The sequence below is a fragment of the Hippopotamus amphibius genome, chromosome 9 (assembly GCF_030028045.1).
Source record: "Hippopotamus amphibius kiboko isolate mHipAmp2 chromosome 9, mHipAmp2.hap2, whole genome shotgun sequence".
In the NCBI taxonomy this organism is placed as follows: domain Eukaryota; kingdom Metazoa; phylum Chordata; class Mammalia; order Artiodactyla; family Hippopotamidae; genus Hippopotamus; species Hippopotamus amphibius.
In genome coordinates, this window is record NC_080194.1 from 49218960 (window position 1) to 49242090 (window position 23131).

General features: G+C 38.6%; 1 pseudogene; it reads right to left on the minus strand.

Moving 5' to 3' along the window:
• Positions 1 to 2220: 2220 nt before the first annotated feature.
• The window catches only part of LOC130860871 (ATP-dependent RNA helicase DDX19B-like), a 57510-nt pseudogene continuing 36599 nt past the window's right edge, over positions 2221 to 23131 (minus strand).

Consider the following 23131-nt stretch of genomic DNA (forward strand, 5'->3'; position numbering starts at 1 on the left):
CTATTATTTGCTCTGACTATTCTGCACCAAGATTCCAAATAAGGATGTAGCAAAGGCCTTGGCAATTTTTCTTGCCTTGGACAGATGAATGGCTGTAGTCCACCTAGTCCCTTAGTTGTACCTGTTTGTATTCCAAGCACTATGAACACAGATGTTCAGAATTATGATCAAAAAGAATTATGATCAAGATGCCAGATTTCTGAACTCCTTCTCCAGCTCTGACAAAAAACTTGCCTTCCTTGGGGTCTGGAGACAAAGCATGGATTTGTGACTACTGCTGATCACTTCTGGAGCTGCCTTGAGGCTGGCCATGATAAACTGAAAGCACAATTTTCACTGAGGGTCCAAATCTCAGATCACCTTCTATTTTCTTGGGATTACTAAGAGGTCAAGGTGATGTTAGAAATATAAAAAAGATACTACAAGGGCCTGTGAGACCAGGGTTTGTGGCAAGCAAGGGCCACCACTATTTCTCCATGATGACTTCTCCATAGGACTTGCTCAAGCACAAGCAAGGGACCCACAAGAAATCACATGTGCCCTCTACACAGATTGCACCTGCTAAGAGGAACTGGTCATGGTCCTGTAGCACAAACTTTGTGCACCAAAGATCTCAGGTTTGCACTTTGTCCATGCAGATCCCTTCTTGCTGTGGGCATCAGGACAAAGGGGGTTGCCAGCATTCAGATGAGCTGTCTTAAACCGAATCCAAAGCAGCAGCTCATAGGTCTCCTCTGCTGCCTCACACCACACTCCAAACATGACAGCTGGCTTACGCACCTATCCTACTTGGGGTCTCTCTGTGTTCCCTCTTCACCTCTCATCTATCACTGCCACAAGGACCAGATGCTGACCTGAACAGTCTTAGCCAGGAAACAGTCAGGGGCTGCCACAAAGGATCCTGAGCAAGTGATTAGACACAGCATCTAGATTAGTGTAAAGATGGGGAAAACGTTGGCAGAAAAAAAAAAAAAAAAAAAAAAAAGACAGCAATCCAGATGGTAAATTTCTGTATATTCATGCCTAATCTTCAAAAGTTTTGTAAACAATTTTTTCTACCTTCCCCCATCATTTGCACAATTTTTGTCAAGTCTGAATGGAATTTAAAATGAGATAGGTAGTTTCTCTCTGCTCATCTTTGTGGTGACTGCTGAGGCCTGTGCCATGAAAGCACTAGTGTTCTGTGCAGGTGGAGAGCTGAGGGCATGTGCCAGTGGTGGTGGAGCTTCTCAGTAGGCTATCTTTTCTCAATTTCCTCGAAATCTTCCATGTCCAATCTTTCTACAAGGCTGAGTCAAAAATTATCCACATGCTGGCTGTAGAATTTATTTTAATTAACTTTTAGAAAAGACAAATACATCATTTTTCGACACAACCTCTTTTCTTTTCTTTTTTTTTAAAATTGTATTTATTTATTTATTGGCTGTGTTAGGTCTTCATTGCTGCATGCGGGCTTTTTCTAGTTGCAGTGAGAGGGGGCTACTCTTCGTTGTGGTGTGCAGGCTCCTCATTGCTGTGGAGCATGGGCTCTAGGCACATGGGCTTCAGTAGTTGCAGCATGTGGGCTCAATAGTTGTGGCTCAAGGGCTCTAAAGCACAAGCTCAATAGTTGTGGCACATGGGCTTAGTTGTTCCGCAGCATGTGGGATCTTCCTGGAGCAGGGATTGAACCCGTGTCCCCTGCATTGGCAGGCGGATTCTTAAGCACTGTGCAACCTAGGAAGCCCTCCTTGCTTTTCAATAAACTTCATCCATCTGTCAACAAGCTTTTGTATTCCCTCATTAAAAAATGTTTAGCCTGAGCTGTGAGCCACGAATGCACTGCTGTCTTCATGTCTTCATGTGGACGGGTGTCCAGCTCCTTCTTGATGGCTAACACTTGTGCAACCTTCCTTAAACTTCTCTATCCATTCATACACACTTCTTTGCAACAGAACACTTTCTCCATACTGTGCACAACGTCTTTGATAAATAATGGCACCAGGTACACCCTGAGACCACAAAAAACGAATCACTGCATGCTGCTCTTCTTTCATGCAAATCACAAGTGGGGCAACCATTTTTGCTCGCACTGCAGTTGCAAACGAACTGATGTATCATGTTTACACCTGCACAGCAGTAACTGGGGAGACAGTAGCCTTGAAAAGAAAGCGCTGATAAGACAGTGTGGTCAACAGAAGTTTTAATACAACCAGAGTGCAGATAATTTTTGACATACCCTCATATATTCTTATTAAAATGCTCCTGAATTCTGTTCAGGATATTCATGCTGTGTCTGCTGTCAACCATGTTCGCTGCCAAGCTTTTCTTTCCAAAGAGACCTGTGTGCCTGATCAACTGCAGATAGGTCTCATTGTCCAGGTTTCCATCCTTGTAAAGGTAAAGATCAAAGTTGATGACAACAGACACCCATTCAACATCAACAACACAGGCATACATGTTTGTGGTTACCAACACGTTTGCCCTCTTGAGAGCGCTCAATCACTGCAGCCTTTTGCTCACCATCATTTCACCACTGAGCAGAGTTAACTCTTGGTTTTCTTCTGAGAGCTCTGCTGCCAGCCAACGAGGTGTTTTAGGGGTATGGCAAAAGATTGTGGCTTAAGCAATGGTGATGGCCTTTACAGGTTACATGAGGCCAGAAACTTCTCTTTTCCATTATCACACAAGACATAATAGTGCTTCAGGCTGTCCGCTGTTCCCTCCTCACACTTCAGTTTGATAATGTTTGGGTGTGGGACCACTAACTGGGGAAATTTCTGTAGAGTCTTCAAAGGTGGCAGGAAAAAGCAGCATCTGGTAGTTCCTGGGTCGCATCCTCTGGAAGCAGATGCTCTGATCTTGGTGGTGGTGAGCAGCTCTCATAATGTCAGCTTCATCCAGATCAAACCTTGATCTTCTTAGGCACAATGAACTTGAGCTTGGAGCACCCAAGAATGGTCCCAAGGGTGCCAATGACAATGTCCTCACTGATCTTTTGACATCTTTCCAAATTATTGCCTTTAACAGTGTAGGATAGCTTAAGTTCAGGGTAAAGTTTGCCTATCTGCTCAATCACTTTTCCTGTTTGAAGGACAAGCTCGTAAGTTTGGGAGAGGCACAGACACTGGGGTATCTGTTTACATGGCTAACACAAAGGCAGCTGTTTTATCAGTACCAGACTGAGACTGGGCAACTAAGTTCTGTGAGGGTTCAGCAAGCATCAAAGGCAATGTGTTCTCTTGTATTTTGGGTGGACGGATGAAGCACATGGTATAGACTCCCTGGAGAAGCTGTGGTTTTAGGTGTAGCTCCTCAAAGGACTTCACTGAGTAGAGGGGGACAGTTTGGATCCTTTTGTAGGTCTTCCACCTGGTTTGTTTTATCAATAAGTTTGCTTCTAATCAGCTTGTTGAGTAAGCACTGAACAGCTGTCCTCTTTATCTTCTTCACCTGTCTTCTCTCCATTAGCATTGGTCTTGACAACAACACCTTTATCAGACATAAAGGGACCATCATTCAAAATTACATCCCATATCCAACAACTGAGGCGATTCAAATTCTATGAGACACTAGAAATGTAAAGACCATTACCATTTGGTTTGATTTTATCTTCCTTAAGAAGTAAGTTGCTCAATGACTTGGCTACTGCTTCCTGCTTGTCCTGCCAGGGCCCACGAATAGGTAGCCAGGGCCCAGGCTGTGGGTGGGACACTGGTGCTGGTGAACTCACTGGCTGGTACTGCTCGATCACCCTATGGGGCCAACAGAAATTGTTTTTCAACAGAAGTGGGGGAATATTATCACCTGGCTACATTTGAATGGATGCTAAGAAGGTTTCTCACCAAACATATTTGGTTATGTATGACACAAAAGAAGAGAATATGGACTAAACTGAAGATGGGAAATGAAAACCAACTCAACTCTTGGGAGCCAGTTGTCTATTGTATCCATAATTTGCTCATTCATTCATTCAGGTTGTTTTTAGACCATATTATCCTAGGTTCTATGGGAAATTCAAAATGTGTTAAGGCATTGTATTCATCTTTAAGAAACTTACAACTGAGTGATGTTGGGTAAGGGGAAGAACAACCAAGGATCCACTAGGCAGAATGAAATAAACACTGTAAGAAAGATGTAACTTGATAATACTTCTAAGGCAACTGAGATTGATAAACCTGCTCCCAACCCCCAAACCTACCACCTGCATTTGTGTCCATATTCTTTGACTTACATCCTTATTACTATGGATGAGTTATCCATATTCCTATTTAGGCCAAGTCCCTACATGTAGTAAATCACATCTTTTCTTGCTTACTCTAGGACAGGACTCTAGCAATTTTCCCTCTCTTCTGCATCATTAATTTTTTAAACAGATTTACTGAGATATAATTCACATATCATGTAATCTACCCATTTAAAGTATATAATTCAGTTGTTTTCTTGAGACATATTACGTTATTAATTTTGTAAATTGTGGTAAAAAACCAAATTTTGTCATATTACCCATTCAACTCAGTGGCATTAATTACATTCACAAAGTTTTGCAACCATCACCACTCTCTTTTTCCGTGAAATTTTCATCACTCTAGACAGAAACTCCATAATTATGAAGCAATAACTCTTCATTCTTCTCTACCCTCAGCCCCTGGTAACCTCTAACCTATTTTCTGTTTCTATGAACTTGACATCTATTCTAGATGTTTCATATAAAAAGAATTGCACAACATCTGGCCTTTGTGTCTTGCTTATAGCATAATGTTTTCAACATTCATCCATATATCAGAACTTCCTCTTTGTGGCCAAATAATATTTTACTACATACATATGCCACATTTTGTGTGTCTATTCATTTATTGTTGAACACTTGGGTTGTTTCTACCTTTTGGCTATTGTGAAAATGCTACAATGAATATTTGTCTACAAATATCTGTTTGAATTCCAGTTTTCAGTTCTGTTGGGTAAATGCCTAGAAGTGGAATTGCTGGGTCATATGGTAATTCTATGTATAGCTTTTTGAGGAACTACCAAACTGTTTTCCATAGTGGCTGTACCATTTTATATTTCCATGAGAAATGCATGAGGGTTCCAATTTTTCTACATCCTTACTAACACTTATTATTTTTTGTTTTATTGATTAGTAGGTATAAAGTGGTTTTGCTTGCATTTCCTTAATGACCAATGATGTTTAGAATCTTTTCATGTACTTATTTCTTATTTGTATGTCTTCTTTGGAGAAATGTGTATTCAAGTCCGATGTTCATTTTTTAAACTGAGTTATCTTTTTGTTGTTGAGTTATAAGAGTTCTTTACATATTTGAGATATTAAACTCATCAGATATATGATTTAAAATACTTTCTTCCATTCTTTAGGCTGTTTTTTTTTTCACTTTCTTGATAATGCTTTTGATGCAGAAAAGTTTTTAATTTTTACAAAATTCAATTTATTTTTTTTCTATTGTTGCTTCTGCTTTGGGTGTCATATCTAAGAATCCATTGCCAAGTCCTAGGTCATGAAGATTTATTCCTATGTTTTCTTCTAAGAGTTTTATGATTTTTATGTCATTGATCAATTTTGAATTAGTTTTTGTATATGGCATGAAGTAGGGGGTTCATCTTTATTCTTTTGGCTGAGGAAGTCCAATGTCCCAGCACCATCTGTGAAGAGCCTATTCTTTGCCATTGAATAAATTTGGCACTCTTGTCAAGAATCAATTGACCATAGATGTATGGGTTTATTTCTGGATTCTCAGTTCTATTCTATTAGTCTATATGTCTAACCTAATGCCAGAACCACACTGTTGCTATTACTGTAGCTATGTAAAAAGTTTTGAAATTGGGAAGTGTGAGTATTGCAAGTTTGTTCTTTTTCAATATTTTTTTGGCTATCTGGGGTCCTTTCCATATGAATTAAAGGATTCACTTTTTCATTTCTGTAAAATAGGCTGTTGGAATTTTGACAGGGATTGCACTGAATTTGTAGATCACTTTAAGTACTATTGACATTTTAACAATATTAAATTTTGTACCATGAACACAGGATGTATTTTTATTTACTTATCTTCTTTCATTTCTTTCAGCAATATTTTCTGGTTTTTAGTGTATAACCCTTATCTGCTTGGTTAATTTATTCCCAGGTATTTTATTCTTTTAGATGTTATTATAAATGGAATCGCTTTCTTAATTCCTTTTCAGATTCTTTATTGCTGATGTATATAAACATATCTTATTTTTTGTGCATTGATCCTATACCTTGAAGATTTGCTGATTTCATTTATTAGCTCTAGTATCTTTCTTGTAGATTCTTTGGGATTTTCTCTGTATAGGATCATGTTATATGCAAACAGAGATAATTTTACTTCTTTCTTTCCAATTTGAATTGCATTTATTTATTTATTTATTTATTTATTTATTTATTTATTTATTTTGCTCTGGCTACAACTTCCATTACAACATTGAATAGCAGTGGTGAAAGTAGGCATCCTTATTTTGTTATGACTGTAGAGGGGGAAAGCTTCCAGTCCTTCATGACTGAGTATATATTTTTTTAGCTGTGGGTCTTCCATAAATGTGCTTTATCATGTTGAGGAAGTTCTAGTCTATTCCTAATTCACTTCTATTTGCTTCTTATCATGAAAGGGTGTTGGATTTTGTCAAACACCACTTCTGTGTCAACTGAAATGATCATGCATTTCCCCCCCCTTCATTCTATTAATGTATTACATTGACTAATTTTCTTTTGTGGAACCACCATTGCATTCATGGAATAAATTTCTTTTGATCATGGTGTGTAATCCTCTCAATATTCTGTTGGATTCAGTTTCTTTGTATTCTGTTGAGGATCTTTGCATCTATATTCATCAGGGATATAGATCTGTAATTTCCTCTTTTTCTGATGTTTTTATCTGTTTCACACCAGAGAAAGACCAAAGTAGTTCTGACTTCATAGTATGAATTAGGATGTGTTTCCTCCTCTTCTATTGTATGAAGAATTTGAGACATTTTGGTGTTAATTCTTTAAATGTTTGGTAGAATTCAGCAGTAAATCTCTCTGGTCCTAGACTTTTCTTTGTTGGGAGGTTTTTTGATTACTGATACAATTTCTTCATTTGTTATAGGTATGTTGAGACTTTCTATTTCTTCTCGAATAAGTTTAGTTAGGTAATTTGTGTGTTTCTAGGAATTTGTCCATTTTATCTATGTTATCTAATTTGTTGGTTTATAATTGTTCATAGTTAAGGATTATAATCCTGTTTATTTCTGATGATTCATAGTAATGTCCAAGTCCATTTCTGATTTAGACATTTACTTCTCTTTCTTTTTCAGTGTGTTATTAATTTTTCCTCCTCCTTCTCCCTCTGCATTCCCCTCCCCTTCCTCCCCAAGCCTTCCCCTCCCATCTGTTGTTCTCCTTCTCCCTGTCCTCCTTTACTTGCTTTTCTTTTTCCCTTTCTTCCTCCTTTCCTCCCTCCCTTCCTTCCTTCCTTGCTTCCTTTCTTCCCTCCCTCCTTTCCCCTCCTCCTGCTCCTTTATTATTTCCATCAGAAGGCAGATATACTGTAGAGTAGCCCAGCTTAAAAATATAAACCCCTCTTGACAACTCTGCCCCCAAATCTCTGCTCTACTATCTAGCAAAAACTCTTGAAAGTGATCTATACCAGCTGTCTCCAGTTCCTCTCCTTCAGCTCTCTAGTGAAGCCATTTCAATTAGGTTGTCAATGAAGCATCTAAGTTCCTAACAATCTCCACGTTGCTAAATCCAATGATCGCCTCTCTGTCCTCATCTTACTTGGCCTATCAACAGCATTTGACCCAGTTGAGTAATGCCCCTTCCTTGAAAGACTTACTTTTCCACTTCACCTCCAGATAATTTTCTCTCTTGGTTTTTGTCCTACCTCATTCATCTCTCCCTCTCAGTTACCTTTGATGGTTTCTCCTGTTCTTGCTTAACCACTGAACATTTGAACACTCCACATCTCAATCCTCTGAACTCTTCCATAGCTCCTTTTCCTCCTTAGTGATCTCCTCCAGCCTCATCACTTCAAACGTCATCTATACACAGAAGCCTCCCAGATGTATATTTCTACTTCTGACAGCCTCTTTTTTGAACTCCAGGATTGTAAGTCCAAATACCTTTGCAACATCTCTATTTGTATGCCTAACATCTCAAGCTTAAGAAACCCCCAATCTTTTTCTTCAAACCTCCTTTTCCTGCTGTCTTCCCCATTTCAGTAAATGCCAATCCCACCCTTCTAGTTATTCTTGCCAAAAAAATACTTAAAGTTGTTCTTGACTCTTTTTTCCTCTCTCAGAATCTGCGTCTAATCCATTAACAAAACGTGTTTGCTTTTTAAAATATATGGAATGTGACGTTTCTCCCCACCTGCACTGCTATCATCTTGATGCCAGTCACCATCATCTCACCTTATTGTAATAGCCTCTTAACTGATTTCCCTGCTTTAGCTTTTGTGTTCTCCACACTGAACCAGAGTGTTCCTATTGAACCCTAAGTTGATTTAGTTATTCCTTTCCTCAAAATCCTCCAGTCCTTGCTATCTCACCCTGAGTAAATACTATAGTCCTGCAAAGCTCTATACAATCTGTCTTCTGTTAACTGTCTGAGCTCATTTCTTACTACTCTCTGCCAGCTCTAGCCACACTAGTGTTCCTATGGTTCCTGGCGTTATTGGTGCTTGCTGTTCCTCTGCTGGAGGGCTCTCCTCTCTAACAGCCCTGGCTCAGTCATTCTCCTTCAGGCAATTGCAGCACCCACTCCGCTACCACCCCCTTCCTGGACTCTCTACATCTCTTCCTGTCCTTTTTCTCTGTAGCATTTATCACCATCTGTCATGCTATATGTTTCACTTATTTGCTTGTCTACTTACTGTCACCTTGATAGAAATTTACATTCCAAGAAAGCAGAAATATCTGCTTCCCCCACCCCTGCTCCTTTTTTTAACTTCCATATCCACAGTACCTCAGGTAATACCTGGCACAAGAAATAAATACTTGTTCAGTGAATGAATAAAAATTACATCCTGATGACATAATCTGTGTATACTTTCCTATTGCTTTTAGTGATTTCTGTCCCCTGCTTTTCACCTATTACTTTATTATTACTAACCCATTTACTCATTGTTCAACTTAACTATTTTACAATTGAAGAAACTGAGGCCTTGGGGGTTAAGGAACTTACCTATGGTTATGGGAGGATTTGGTGACAGAGCCTCAAGTACAAGTTGTTCTTGACATTCACCTTCCAGGTGGTCTAGGAAGGGCAATCATCATAACAGAGCACAAGCTGGAGAGTGAAGGAGTGACAAACCATTATGTAACTCTTTCCCAAACTGCTTGGCTTCTAACCTCAAAGAGGAAAATTGTTTGGGTTTGGCAGTTCAGACTCACTACTCTGGTTTGATTCCTCACCCTTTGTCTTCTTTCTGTGTCAGAAGTGATGTGTTTTTCTAGCCACAAGTAACAGACCCATCTTTATATTTCTCAACTGAGCATGAAACCACTTCATGCTCTGCTAGTTCTCAGGAACATTTAGGCAATGCTGGGCTGTTAGATTCCAGGTCATCTGGGATCATGGAATGCGAGGCTGGAAAGGAACAAGAGGCTCACCCAAGCCAGCATCGTTTTATAGCTGAGGATCCTGAAGCCCAGTGTTAGGGTGTGGGGAGCCAAGATGACACAGGTCTCCTCACTTGATGACCAAAATGGTTTCCAAGTGTTAAGCTTCCTGCCAGTGACCATGTTTGTGCTTTTCTTCCCTTCTTAAATAATGACTAAATCTCTTTTCAAACTAGAAACTTAAATTTTAACCTCCTATTGCAGGTTATAAATTTGTTATCTAGGAAAATGGATTTTGTTTCCCCTGAGGTTATTACTCCTATGGTCAGCTCTTAATTAATCCAGATTGAGTTATGTGCTCTAAGGGTTTTGGGGTTTCCGGTTCCCTGTTCCTCAGACCATCACATAAAAGAGGACTATCCCCACTGCCAAGGGAGAGATGCAAGTAGAATATGCTGAGGGGCCTCAGTGATCCCTTCACCTGTGGTCCTCATCAACAGAGATACCACATCACCAATATAGTCAGACCGAGAAAGACAAATATCATATGATATCGCTTATATGTGGAATCTAAAAAAGGGTACAAATGAATGTATCTACAATTGGGAGATTGGGATTGACATATACACACTACTATATACAAAACAGATAACTAATAAAGACCTACTATGTAGCACAGGGAACTCTATTCAATACTCTGTGATGACCTATATGGGAAAAGAGTCTAATTGTGATATGTTTTGGATGGAATAATAGCCGGTTACTAAAACTGACTAGGTAGCTGCAATATCACTTGTACTTTGTTGTTCTGGACATTCATTTAGCCAAGTTTATTACATCCTTATCATGGGCCAAGCATTTGCTAGGAGCTGGAGGTATGAAATGGATATAATTCTTACCTTGCTGGCATTATTAGACAAGATGGATATACGAACAAATAAAAACAGCAATGTGCTATTAAGTACTATCACAGAGAAATTATGCAAAGGAAAGTGAAATTTAAAATGTAAGAACAATGATTAGTTCCATAGGTGAAATCGGAGTGAGGGGAAGTAATAAATGGGTAGGAGGGAGAACAATCCAAATAGTAGGAACTGCACATTCACAGACAAGCAGGCAAGATTTCCCAGCATTTTACCCAGAATTATATGTCATTCAGGTGGGAGTCCCACAAGGGGGAGGAAGTGCTGAAGATGAAGAGAAAGCGCAAGCTAGGTATTTAAGGAAATTACTTGTGTGGTATGTTATTAAAGAATCTAGGGGGAAAAAAAGGACATAATTACTCACCAGGTTGGGAGATGGATGGAAAGTCCCTAAGATAGAGATGAAGGGAAGGTTACCGCAATGAACCGCAGGATGATTCAATTCACTTGATGCTGTGGGAACCATGCTGAAGACCCATGATATGTTCTAAGACCTATGAAAAGTTTTGAGAATTGAAAAGAAAAGGATGGTCTCTAGAAAACGAAAAAACTACAGGAATAAAATTTTTCCTGCTCAATTAAAATCTCTAAAGAATGTACATTGTATCCATGTAATTTATTATTTAACGCCACATTGGCAAAAATTTAATTGCTTTCAAAAACAATGATTTGAGTAAGTTTTCTCACTTCACCAGAGTTACAAAACATGCAAAATTATTGCTGAGAAATCATAGGCAACCAAAAGTTAGGCCAAGGCAAATAATTTCAAAAGAAAATTTTAAAAAATCTCTTTGTACATGAAAATAAATATTATTTTATGGAGTTGTAGGTAGATTTTGATGTGTTTTTCACATGGTTTGGGATGGGACTCCTTAAAGTCAAAATCCCAGGATTTCCAAGGTCTTAAAATGGCCCTGACCTTCAGCAGAGGAGCTATGAAAATATGAATCAAGGAGACATATTTAGGAGGTAGAATTGGCAGTGTAAGAGGATGGAGAGGTATTTTGGTGTGTAGTTACTGGCTGAAGAATAAAGTTTGTTCAGGAAGAAAGAACCAAGAATTTAAATCTGTGCTCTGGTCTCAGTTCTGACACTAGTTGCCAGGGATCTTGGGAAAACCACTTCACTTCTCTGTGCCTCATTTTCCTCCTCTGGCAAATGTGTGGTTGGTCTAAAATCAGCTGGCATGTGGCCTACAGAAATAGTTGGCTGACACTTTTAATTTAACTTCTATTTTTATTAAAGTAATACATACATTCAGTTTTGAAGGTTAACAACACATCAAGGGGCCTGTAACAACAAAAAAAGTGGTTCCCTGCTTTACCCTTCCCTAAATTTGAGTCCGGATTCCAAGAGGCAATAACTTTTAACTCCTTTAATAATTTCTCCTGGCAGTCCCTTTTTAAAAAAGTAATATGTTCATTCCATTATTTCTTAATTTTTCAATTTTAGATTTTATAAGAGCTGCAATTAGGGTGAGCCAAGTGAGGCCCTCACCTTCACAATATTTACTTCAGGCACAATATTTATGGGGGTGCCACAAAACTCAATAATAAAAATAAATAACATTTTAATGTAATATTTGAAAAAATAAAAATTATGCAAAACATCTGTGATGAACAAAATATCAAAATTTGTCACAAAGGCATGATCTGACAGAGCTAAGATTAAGAGGAAGTGAGTGAAGCTGAATTGTACAAGTTAGGATAGGATTCTGTCTGCACTTAAACTTTCACTATTGGTTAGTAGGAATTCTCACTCTGCAATTTAGAATTTAGCTCTCCTATATCACACACTGGCTCTCCTCTTTTCCTCCCACATCCCCATCTACCTAATGGAACATACTGAAATCACCTGGGGGCTTTTTAAAATTGTCAAGGCCCAGGCTCTATTCAAAACCAATTAAATCAGAATGTCTGGGATTGAGATGCAGGCCTCAGTATATATATATATATTTTTAAAGCCTCTTGCATGCTTCTACTATGCAGCTGGAATTGTGAACCACTGCAATAGAGTGACATCACAATTTTGGTTGAATCACTATAAAGTGATTATGTTATTTGAAAGATATACAACTTGTTCACAACTGAGCCCATAATGGACTATATTTATGTTTTGATATTGTAAATTGTTTTTCTTGAAGGTTAAAAAAAATTACCTCACTTTTTCATTTGCTTACTTTTTATAAACTGATCACTAATTTATCCCAGAACTGACTGGCAGAACTCTGAAATGGTTCTTAATCAAACACAGCAGGTAATTTATTAGGGACATATGTTTTCTTGGAGACATCTCCCTTGGACTTGCTCTCATGGCCTGCTCTGGCTTATTGTGCAGACATCATCCTGGGACTTCCCTTTCTCCTTCTCTAGGTTTGGTACCTTTTTTTCCTGGTTTCCATGTCATATTTATGCTTGGTTGTTCATACCCTTCTATTCTGGAACATTTCCCTATATTACTTCTTTGATAATTTTCTTCTTTCCATTTTTTCTCCCTGAAACTGCTATTATTTAGTTGTCAGATTTCTTGGATTAATCCTATAATTTTTTTTATCTTTATGATGTTCTTTTTTTGTTCTAATTCTTAGGAAATGTCCTCAAATATTATCTCTCAACACTTCTATTGATTTTAAAATTTATACTTTAGTATATTTTTATCTCCTAGTGTTTTTTTTTTTCTTTTTCTGAGTGCTCCTTCTTTTCCCCATTAATTTCCACTCCTATTTCAGAAATGCAATAATAACTACTTCTACATTCCTGAGGCTTTTAGTATTTTCATTATATATTTTTTTCAAGTTTTCTTCTGTATTGCCTCTGTTTCCTCAATTTTCTTTTTCTTATTTGTAAGCTTTGGTACCTAGCTTTCACATTAGACCCTTTCCTTAACTATTGGGAAATTCTTGTCTCTGCATTAATTTTTAAGGATGAGGCACTCCCACAGTCACTATCATACTTAATGGTGAAAAGCTGAAAGTATTTCCTCTAAGATCAGGAAAAAGACAAGGATGCCCACTCTCACCACCTTTATTCAACATAGTGTTGGAAATCCTAGCCACAGCAATCAGATAAGAAAAAGAAATAAAAGGAATCTAAACTGGAAAGGAAGAAGTAAAACTGTCATTGTTAGCAGATGACATGATACTATACATATAGAATCCTAAATACACTACCAAAAAACAAATAAACTCAGTAAAGTTGCAAGATACAAAATCAATACACAGAAATCTGGCACGTTTCTATACACGAATGAGAGAAAGAGAAATTAAGAAAGAGAAATTAAGAAAACAATCCCATATACAATTGCAATAAGAATGGTAAAATACATAGGAGTAAATTGTATTCTGAAAATTATAAGACATTGATGAAAGAAATTGAAGGTGATACAGACAAATGGAAAAATATATCATGCTCATGAATTGAAAGAATTAATATTGTTAAAATGAACATACTACCTAAGGCAATCTACAGATTTTATGCAATCCCTATCAAAATATCAGGGCATTTTTCACAGAACTAGAATAAATTTTAAAATTTGCATGGAAACACAAAAGACTACAAATAGCCCAAGTGATCTTGAGAAAGAAAAATAGATCTGGAGGTATCACACTCTCTGATTTCAAACTATACTATAAAGCTATAGTAATCAAAACAGTATAGTACTGGCACAAAAACCAGACACATAGATCAATGGAACAAAATAGAAAGCCCAGAAATAAACTCATGCTTATATAGTCAATTAATCTATGACAAAGGAGGAAAAGAATATACAATGGGGAAAACAGAGCCTCTTCAATAAATAGTGTTGGGAAAACTGAACAACTACATGGAAAAGGATCAAACTACACTACTTTCTCTCATCATATATAAAAATAAACTCAAAACAGATTAAAGACTTAAATTTAAGACCTGAAACCATAAAACTCCTGGAAGAAAACATAGCTAGTACACTCTTTGACATCTGTATTAGTAATATTTTTTTGGCTCTGTTCCCCTCAGTATGGGAAACAAAAGCAAAAATAAAACAAATGGGGCTACATCAACCTAAAAAAATTTGTACAGTTAAGGAAACTATCTGCAAAATGAAAAAGCCTACTGAATGTGAAGACATTTGCAAATAATACATTCAATAAGGGTTAATAACCAAAGCATACAAACAGCTCGTATAACTCAACATCAAAAAAACCCCAAACAGTCTAACTTAAAAATGGGCTGCCAAGACCAGCTTGGCGACTTGAGGTGAGTGACGGGTGCCACAAGCTTAAAGAAAACACAGACACAGATTTAAGAGAAAGATGGGACCAGGGGACTCAAGACCTCTAGGATCAAGAGCCTCGCTGATTGATCCCACATTGCTTTTATTGAGTTCTTGGCATACTCTAAGGGTCTAACACTCCCAGTTTAGTCCCACAAACAAGGTTATCTTTGAAGTAAACAAACAAAGGCCTCACATGACTGGGGGCAATGATCTTTGTTTGCTTCCTGGGTCCGATTTGAGCAGGGTGTGGATTTGAGCTGAGCCGTGGAGAGCAAGGCAGCCCTGGGGGCAGGAGACCTCTCTCAGAAGGATTAAGGGTCTGTGCCCCACCCCTGTTGGCCCCTCTGCGACTGTGCCTGTCTTAGGTTGTTCCTCCCCTGAGAAATCTTACCCGTCTCTGGCTAACCAGCCATCCTCCGGGGCCAAACAGGGTGATATGAGGTGTGCAAGTGAGAAAGGAGCTGCGCCCCCAGAGAGGGTCAATATTCTGTTTCCATGGTAGCCTATGCCCCCATGGTAGCCACGCCCAGCACCCTTAGCTCCTCCGCTGCTCAAGCAGGACATTCTGCATCCAGTCGCTCGGCCCACATACTTTAATTACTTTTAGTAACATTTTCAAGGTTTCAGAAAGACTTCTGAATGTTTTCCCACAATGGGCAGAGGACTTGAATAGATATTTTTCCAAAGAAGATATACAGATGGCCAACAGACACATGTAAATATGCTCAACATCACTAATTATCAGGGAAATGTAAATCGAAACCACAATGAGACCATCTCACACCTGGCATTATGGGTATTGTCAAAAAGACAATAAATAACAAGTGTTGACAAGAATGTGGAGAAAAGGGGATCCTTGTGTGCTGTTTGTGGGAATGTAAACTGGTGCAGCCACTATGGAAAACAGTATGGAGGTTCCTCAAGAAATTAAAAATAGAACTACCATATGATCCAGCAATTTCACTTCTGGATACTTATTTGAAGAAAACAAAACACAAATTCAGAAAGATGAACATCAATGTTCATTGAAGTATTATTTACAATAGACAATAGACAAGATGTGGAAAAATCCCAGTGTCCATCAACAGATGAATGGATAAAGAGATATGGTAATACATATACAATGGAATATTAGCCATAAAAAATGAAATTTTGCCATTTTGACAGCATGGATGAATCTAAAGGGTGTTATGCTAAGTGAAATAAGTCAGACAGAGAAATGCAAATACTGTGTAATCTCACTTATATATAGAATTGAAAAACAAACAAATAAACAAAATGAAAACAGACTCATAGATACAGAGAACAAATGGGTGGTTGCTGGAAGGGTAGGAGTGGGGAGTGAAATAGGTTAAGGGGATCAAGAGGTAAAAAACTTCCAGCTATAAAATAAATAAGACACTGGGGTGTAACATACAGCATAAAGAATATGGTCAATAATATTGTAATAACTTTGTGTGAGGACAGATGGTTACTAGACTTATCGTGATGATCATTTCATCATGTATGCAAATGTCAAATCACTATGTAGTACATCTGAAACTAACATAATATTGTATGAGAACTAAATACAATAAATCAATTTAAAAATAGAAAAATAAAATCCTGTTTCCCTTAGAAGAAGGAAATTTAAAAAAATAAATTGAATCATAAAAAATAAAAGAGTGAAGCACTAAGAAACTGATTGGAAGTTCTATGTGTGAACAGTGTTGGTTTGTGGACTGCAGGATGCTGACCTAGCTACATTTTCTTTTCTTTTTTTGGTCTCTGCTCCCTCCTGCCCATCAAATATCAGTATCTGTAGGCCTTTTCTCTTGACTGCCTTGAGGGTATGAGGATGATTGCCAGGTTTCTTAGAATTGAAGGTGACGGTGGGAAGTAGGGTGGATGGAGGAGCCTATATAGTTCACTGTTCAGAATATGGATTTTTATTTAATCACTCTGCTTTTAGCAAAATATCAATGACAGGGTAGGCTCTACCCACAGAGATCAAGTTTAATTGGACTAGGGCTCTTAATAATCTTTAAAAGTTCATCAGTTGACAGTTCGGGAGGATGGAAACTTCATTGTGGTAAAGTAGTTATAACAAAAGGATGAGAGGCAGAAAAGACGAGTCCTTACCTGTGTTAGGAGAGGCTTTAGAGAAAAAGTCTTCTTCGAACTGGGTTCACTTGGTAAATTTAGAATTTGAAACCCTAGGAAAAGGCAGCTGGAGATCTGGATATATATTTCGTGTGTGGAAGGGGGGATGGGGAGGCGGTGTTGCCCTCAAGGGGAGATAAGCTGATTTGTTGAGCCAGTACTGCTGGAGAAACACCAAGAATGTGGACAGATTTTGGTTTTCCAGCTTCCTCAGAAGTCATTAGAATGGTCTGTCACTGTTCTATAATACCCCAAATTATGCCTTACGGTCTATTGATATGTTGAAATCATAGCCTCTGTATTAAATTTTATGCCTTAATCTTATTGGCAATATATTTACAAATCATCTTCTGGAAAGGTTTCTGCAGAAAACTAATCCCATTGACTGACTGCAGCTTTCACTCTTCTCAGTTCCCAGCAGTACCTCCTTATTTTATCCTGGTTTGAGTGCCTGGGCTCTCTCCACTCATCACACCATCAAGCATGATTGGGTCTTTCATTTCACTTGATAGGATCAATGCCAAGCACAGGGCCTAGCCTGGTGTGACTCTTTTAATACGCTTCTTCTGTCCTAGGAAAATGCTCCTTCTCCGTAACCTTTTCGAGGAATAAGTTCTAAGTTTCAAGAACTCACCTCACACCTCCACCTTGCCCTTTCTCTTTTTTTTAAAAATTAATTAATTAATTAATTTTATTGGCTGTGTTGGGTCTTTTTTTTGCTGTGCATGGGCTTTCTTTAGTTGCAGTGAGTGGGGGCTACTCTTCGTTGTGGTGTGTGGGCTCCTCATTGCCGTGGCTTCTCTTGTTGCAGAGCATGGGCTCTAGGCGTGTGGGCTTCAGTAGTTGCAGCACATGGGCTCAGTAGTTGTGGCTCACAGGCTCTAAAGCGCAGGCTCAATAGCTGTGGCACACGGGCTTAGTTGCTCTGCGGCATGTGGGATCTTCCTGGAGCAGGGATCGAACCCGTGTCCCCTGCATTGGCAGGCGGATTCTTAACCACTGCGCCACCTAGGAAACCCTTGCCCTTTCTCTTTTGACCTTGTTGAAAACCTTCTCAGTTACCTTTCTGATCACTAACTTCACTCATTTTAACTGGCTGAAGAGCAACATAGTGAACAGGAACAGATCAGATCTTGTCTCCATGGGGCAAGAGAAACCTTAACATAGAGAGGAAATTTTGAAACTGTATTTTCCTCCAAAAGCAATTAGTCAGTATATCAAAGAATTCATATCTGAAGAATGGTCAAGGCGAACATCATAAAAAAGTGGTCTTGTCACATCAGTGGGTGCAGCAGGGCAAATACAACCAGTTCCAGGGAGCAAATTGCTTAGCTATATTTGAAGGCAGTGACTGCAGTCACGATTACCCAGACCCCTGGGTTAAGATATTGGAGGTGAGGGAAAAAGGAGAGGTATCACATGGGGTTAGTAAGTGGGAAAATTCCTCACAACTTTCCCAATCCAATAGGGAAACCCCATGATTTCAGGTTATGCAATCATCTTTTCTCTAGTGTTTCTCTTCAGAAATGACCAATTGGCTGGTCATTTCACCTCTCTGAATCTCTGTTTTTCTCATCTGTAAAGTGCAGGGGTTAGACTCTAGGTCTGTATTGCCCACCATCCTATCTAGTAGCCACGTGACTATTGAACGTTCGAAATTGTGGCTAGCCTAAATTTAGATGTTCTATAAGCATGAAACACATGATGGATTTTGAAGATTTAGTACAAAAAAAAGAGTAAAATACCTTATTCATAATTTTTATTGAATATAAGTTGAAATGATAATATTTTGGATATATTGGTTTGAACAAAATCTGTATTAAAATTAATTTCACTTTTTTTTAGCTTTCTTAAATGTGGAAACTAGAAAACTTAGAATTACATGTGATTCTTATTGTGGATCCTGTTATATTTCTATTGATTAGCACTACCCTAGATGGTACATAAGATTCCTCTTAACTCTCCAATTCTATGACTCTAAATGTTCTTTTAAGTACTGATTCCCTGCTAGTTACTCAGAAGAGAAAATAACTCAGAGAACATTTAAAATAATTCTTGCCATCAAGAAGCTCAGAATCTCACTATAGAGGCTAAACTTATGTCAATTGCGAGTTCTTGAATTGACCTTTGAATCATGAGCCCCTGTATAATTCCTCATCTAATATTTGGCTCAATAAATAAACATGAAGCAATTAGAGAACAATTAGTTTGGATCTATTTAAAGTACCAAGATGTAAGTAAAAGCAAGGTAGCTCTAGGTGAACTCAATAGTTTATTTTAGGGAAATTGCTAATGTATCTTGAATATTTAAGCATTCTCATACCAAGAAGGTGGGACATAATTCTTTCCCTACCATTTTCGTCTACATAAAGCTGTTGGTTTGTATGCTGCCTCCTAATTGAAAGCAGAAGAATAAGAGACATTTAGAGGCATGAATTTTCAAAGTGCTAATAAATTAAAGATAATAGTGAATGAATTTTAACCTTTAAAATATTACCAATATTTAAAAGGCATAAATTTAGAAAATTTGTCATGGTAGTTTTTTGCTCATTGATGTTCAAATACTGAATGGCTCAATTAATATTTTGGGGAGGAAGAAAAGCAGAAGAAAAAGTACCTATCTAGACATCTCAAAATGACCAACTCTAAATATTATGTGACAAAGTGAGATGTACAGTAAATTCAGATTCCAAACTAACTTCTGGCAACCTTTTGGACTCCCTGTTGAAAACATCAAACATGTTGAAGAAATGTTAGGTTGATTTGGCAGATTTCCTTAGCTTGAAATTTTCCCTCAGAAGGTAAGGAAAATAAAGTCATTGATATACATGAGCTGAGTTCTTCCACTTAAAAGCAGGAATGTATTTGCTTATTTAAAATCATTCAAATCTCTCCACACCCCACCTCCCTTTTCTATTGGAGTAAAACTGCTTTACAATGTTGTGTTAGTTTCTGCTGTACAATGAAGTGAATCAACTATATGTATACATATATTCCCCTCCCTCTTGGACCTCCCTCCCACCCCCCACACCCCCCACACCCCCCCCATCCCACCCATCTAGGTCATCACAGAGCACTGAGCTGAGCTCCCTGTGCTATATAGCAGGTTCCCACTAGCTATCTATTTTACACATGGTAGTGTATATACGTCAACTCTAATCTCCCAATTCATCCCACCTTCCTCTTCCCCACCTGTGTCTGCATGTCTGTTCTCTACGTCTGTGTCTCTATTCCTACCCTACAAGTAGGTTCATCTGTACCACTTTTTTTAGATTCCACAGTTATGCGTTAATATGCAATATTTGTTTTTCTCTTTCTGACAATTCACTCTGAACGACAGACTCTAGGTCCATCCACATCTCTACAAATGACCCAGTTTTGTTCCTTGTTATGGCTAATATTCCATTGTATATATGTACAACATCTTCTTTATCCAAGCCCTTTAATGATCTTCATTTTAACGTAGTTTAGAGCAAATCATAGCTGTGTTCCCAGTAAGCAGGAGAAGAAGATCATTAATGCTCACTCCAAGGTGAAAAGAACAAAGTATAAGCCATGCCCCTACCCAGGTGAAAGACTTTTGTTTTTAAAGAGCCCTTGGCTCTCCACCCTGGTCCATGCCTCATTTATCAATTATAAGGACAAAAGTAGTTCTCAGGAAAGATAAATGCTGTTTAGTTTCCCTCTGGTATAGGAGATTAGTGAGGTCCCCTCGCTGGCTCTCCTGTGATAATCTGAGCTGGGACACTTAGCACATCTTCAAATCTACTCTTCTTGGGAGTCACACCTTCTCCCATGGGAGAAAAATGTAGGTGTTAGACCCAACTGATGTGTGAAAACTTTGAGGCCAGAAAGTCGTTTATCTTTTCAGAAACTAGCATAATGTTTCGCTCACATAGGGTTTACTAAATGGCAAATTAAAAGTGATTTTTTAAAAAGAGTTTTTGGACAGATTGACTTCATTTCCTAGAGTGAAAACTAGGAGATAGGTATTTCTGAATAGTTTATACAGAGGTTTAGAATGAATGAATAAGAGTTTAGGTGTTTTCTAAAACTTTAGTAGCTTATGAAGACATAGCTGGAAAGTTGGGCTATTTCAGGTCTGAGTTACTTAAAAGCAAAATATAAACAGGAAGAAAGCAGCCATCTGCCTTTTTGTATGTTGCAATAGCAGAATGAAGACATCATTTAGGAAAACAAATAACTGCAAATATTCTTCTGAATAAGCAGGAATGGAAGATGGGGAAAACTTCTGAAAACATGTTATACTGGGATTTTTCACAGCTTTCCCAGCCTTGGAGGTTTTAAGGGAATTGTTTTATGTGGTTTTGGTCTCTGCTTACAACATACGGCAGCCTATTCTTGAACACAAAGAGGTGTTTCAGGATGTCCGGTGAGTGACCAGTGGTTTGCCTTCTTAACTGCTCAAAATATATAAATTAAACTGATCACTGAAAACCATTTTTGTTTTCAGGAGTTAATAATAACCTATTCTTTAACACTCTCTTCTCTGGTTTTTACTCTTTCTTATCTTCTAATGAAGCTCTCTGAGAAGTCAAGAATTCTCTTTCTCTCTCTCTCTATATATATATGTGTGTGTGTATATATATATATATATTTTAACCAAATCCAAAAGCCCTCTCTCAGTCTTTGTTTTCCACGACCTGTGTGACCTCCATTTGGTATCACCGACCACCTGCGCCTTCTTGAAACCTCTGTTCTGATTTCCAAGACATCACGTGCTCCAGCCTCTGCCTAGCTCTTTGATAGTGCCTCTGTTTCTTCCACAGCTTCTCTTACTCCTCTTGACTTGTTGCTCTGGGCAATTCTCTGGCTCTGTTTCCATCATCTGGCCTCTCCTCTCTGTAGTCTCCCAAGAGAGCAGATGCACTGAAGCCCCTGCCCTTCCCTCTGCGCTATGTGGATGCTCCCAGATCTGTATCGCTAGACCATCCATGCTTCCACAGGATCATTTCCCTCAGTCCGCTCTTCCTCAGCTTGACCTAACAAGTCTCACAGAACTCATTGTCCTAACCCCAAACCAAGACCCCTGTCCAGGTTTTCCCTCCCAGTCAGGGAACCATTCTCCTGTGGCCCGTTCTTGCCCTTCATTCTTCATAACCAATCAGGTACCCGATTCTGAAGACTTTCCTTCTGAAATGTCTCACATTTCTTCCTGCCTCTTTTATGTGCGCTGCCATCACGCAAGTCACACCCAGATTATTGCACCAATTTTCTGGCTGGTCACATAGGACTCATCTAATTGATCAATATATATGGACTCCTCCTTTCTGGTATATTTGCATTATGGTACACACTTGATCAACTACTTTGACTGACTTTTATGTCCTTTAGTAGAAAATCTAACACCCTTTGTGTGTTTAATGGGAAAATACAAGGATTGAATGTGTTACTGGTCCTTGTAGGTCGGGGACCCTTCAATGGGTCCTTTGCCCACAGTCACAAATGTCAATTGAATGAGACCAGATTTGGTATAGCAGAGCAGAAACTTTGCTTGTTGATGAAAGAATGGAGAAGGGAGAGTTCCCCCTCTAAAAACACCTTCTCTCCAAAGGGAGGGGAGTAAGGGAATTTTAAGGGGTAGGAGGCAGACATGTTATCAGGGCTCTAGATTTTCAGGGGCAGCTGGGGCAGCTAGGGCATGTGCAGTCTTCCATGCTTCTTTGCGAATGGCACAAATTGTGCCGAGCAGAGTACAAATCCTCCCCTTGGGTGGAGATCTTAGCATGGTAATGAAGCAAAGGTGACTTTCAGACACCTCCAGGTCTCATCTGCACAGGCTCGTTCCTGTGGTCAGGTCAGAGCTGATTCTGTGCAACTGATGACTGACTATCACTCAAAGCACAGCTGTAAAGCATCTCTGCCAAACATCAGGTACTTTTGAAACAAATGCAGAAATAAATCAAGGCTAGTGTCCTTCAGCACTTAAGGATTGGTTTGGAAACACAGAGGTAAGTCAAAGCATAAGTTCTTCAGTTTTGAGAGGCTGGTATGAGTGAGAAATGTAGTTGGTTTGCCAGGAGTGGAGAGAAGAGGAGGGAGGGAACATAAGCACAAAATGAGACTAGGGAGGTCCTGAGGGCCATAAGAGCTGTACTAAAGATGCTGATCTTTATCCTAAGACAAATGTAGAGCCAGTAACATATGCTAAGAAGTGAAGGATATATATATGTGTGTATATATATATATACACACATATATATAGAGAGAGATATACAGATAGATAGATATATTCCATT